Raw genomic sequence first — 2,999 nt, forward strand, 5'->3', positions numbered from 1 at the left:
CCAGCCCCGGCCCCTGGCCGCGCAGCTGCGCCCGATAAGCTCGCCAGCGGCCGGGAGCACTGGGGCCCCGCACAGCCTCGCTGCCTCGTCACCCGAGTGCGAACCAACCGAGTTGAGTGGATTCGCTCGGCGCCACCTGTTCCACACTAACTCGGCACTTGAGTTTTTTTCTTTTCAAACACCTTGGAAAGTCATTCTCCAGCCTTCCAACAATCAGTGTGACAGATGCCCGAAAGAGAGCATTAAACTCACCTGCCAGCTCCTGTATCCCCAATTCTAGGGTGGCAAGGACAGGGCAGACCCAAAGCCATCGTGCTGTCAAAGGGCCTTTGAAGAAGAGGAACTGCGTCATTGTCCTCTTTTCTTTAGAAACACAGGACTTTTAGGACTGGAAGGGACTTTCCAAAAAAGAACCGGTTGAGGAGAGGCGTTGGATTTATGGCTTCCCCGTATGTTACTGAGCAGAATGGGTATCCAATGTTTTCTTGGCTGTTAATTATCACAGATTTCTAGGCCTTTCCTCTACGAGGACATTGGGTGGGTTTCAATCTCTAAATTAGAAGTCTTAATTAGGTTCCTAATCCGGCTCAAACGTTTGGGCCACCCGGGAACCTTGGAGGAGACTTTAGATGGTGACATTCAGTCCTCATAGTTCTTTCTTAAGAAAGTGATTGCAGAGAAGTCAATCCTTGCTTGAGACTTGGAATAGCTTACATCAATGGAGAACGTGTCTCCTGAATAACCCTATCCTATCCTGTGCCATCCTTATCATCCTCGACACACTGGGGCCTATTGCCACAGACACTGGATCAGTCCATCTCACTGTGGATCTCCCTCTCCTTTGCTGACCCTACCCCTTTGTGAGACAAAACGTCACCATTGTTGCCTTCAAGGAGCACAGTCTTCAAGACAGACTTGCTCTTTTGGCAGCTCATGGGATAGTCACTACTTTTTTCAAACCCTACAACTTAAAGGCATTCATGCTTAAGTCAGGCACGACTCAGTCTTTTAAAATTACATCATTATTCTTCAAGACTTTGGAGAGGTCCTTGACAGCAGACTGTCCCAATGCTACACATCTCCTGATCTCCCAAGTGCTCATACCAAAGGTACGGATCCAAGTAAAATGAAATCACTGATAATTTCAACCTTTTCTCCATCTATCATGTAGTTGCCTATTAGCCCAGGGGTGAGGTTTGTTTTCTTCATGTTGAGATGTAATCCATACTGAAAGGCATAGTCCTCAATGTTCTGCAGCAAACACCTCAAGTCCTCCTCTGAACTTTCAGCAAGCAAGGTTTGTCATCTGTATACCACATCTTGTGGAAATCTTCCTCTGAATTTGATGTCACATTCTTCCTCAGAGTGCCTCTTCTCAATTTATTTGCTTACCATACATATTGAATAGGTTTGGAGAAAGAGTACAGCCCAGAAGCATACTTTTCTTGATTTTAAACCATTCAGTGTTTCCTTGCTCTGTTTGGACAACAGATCCCTGGTCTAGGTATAGATTTCATATAAGCATAATTAAGCTTTCTGGAATTCCCATTTTATCAATGTTAGTTATGTTTGTTATGATCCATACAGTCAAATGCTTTTGCATAGTCAATAAAACACAAATAGATAATTTTCTGGTATTTTCTGCTTTCAGCTAGAATCCATCTCACATCAACAATGATATCTCTGGTGCTATGACCTCTACTTTGGAAGCAGGAGTGGCATCCACTTCCTAAACAATATGCCTCTGGAAACTCTGTGAACTTTGAGAAACGACCATAGTTATAGAAAGGCTTCAAATCTTTTGTTCATAGGGTCACTATAAGTCATTCTTGATTCGACAGCAATGAACAACAACAACATGTTCTCTTTTAAATCCTGCTTGAACTTCCAGCAGTTCTCACTCTATGTACTATTCCAGCTGGTTTTGGATAATCTTCAGCAATATTTTGCTTGCATGTTATAGTAATGACATTGTTCAATAATTTCCATATTCTGTTGAATTACCTTTTTGGGGGGGGAAATGGGAACAGAACTGGTTATAGGCATTGCATTTTTCTGAGTCCTATGTACTGTTTTCTTGTGTTTTCTCCACATTCCTCTTAAAAGAGAACAATAAGACTCTGAAATCACTGGAATTCAAACTTAGAGATCCCCACTTTTACTTCACTTGCTGTTGTTAGGTGCTGTAGTGTCAACTACAACTCATAGCAACTGGATGAATAACCATAGATCAGAGCCTTGCTCCATCCCGAACCATCTCTGCTTGAGCCCACTGTCACAGTCACTGTGTCAGTCCATCTCCTTGAGTGTCGTCCTCTCCTTTGCTGACCCTCCACCTCTCTCGGCATGATGTCTTTTTCAAGGACTGACCTCTCCTGACAACATACCCTAAGGATTTGAGAGGAAGTTTCACCTCAGGGGAGCTCTTTGCTTGTACTTCATCCAAAACAGATTTGTTTGTCCTTTTGACAGTGCTCTTCACTGATGACAAAATTAAAAGACATCAATTCTTCTGCCACCTTTATTCATTGTCCATCTTTCAGATACATAGAAAGTAACTGAAAAGACTTTGATCTTCTCCAGCCCATTGTGGTAATCACAGGATCAGTCCAGCTCATTGAGGATCTGTCTCAACATATAGCAGAGTTATACTGAGGATTATGGTCTAACGAAGTTGACTCATATTTTTTGAGGTGGGGGGCACATTTTTTTTTATTAAATTTTATTAGTTTTAATGAACATTTACAGAGATTTTGGGTTTTCATTCATTCATTGTTGCACTCTTTTCTCCACCCTCATCCCCAGTTCGTTCTTCTCCCCCCCCCCATGTCTGTTTTAATTGTCCAATTGCCACAGTGCTTGTCAAAGGTGGGGGGCACAATTTAATTCATGACAAAAAGTAACTCAGTTCTCATGGCTGTTGAGTTGGAACCGATTCACAGATGATCGCCCAGCAGGTTTTCAGGAGGCTATAAATGACGCTAGAGGAAATTGCCCAT

This window comes from Elephantulus edwardii, unplaced genomic scaffold (assembly GCF_000299155.1).
Source record: "Elephantulus edwardii isolate Elephantulus edwardi_28Jun2011 unplaced genomic scaffold, EleEdw1.0 scaffold00098, whole genome shotgun sequence".
NCBI classification, from domain to species: Eukaryota; Metazoa; Chordata; class Mammalia; order Macroscelidea; family Macroscelididae; genus Elephantulus; species Elephantulus edwardii.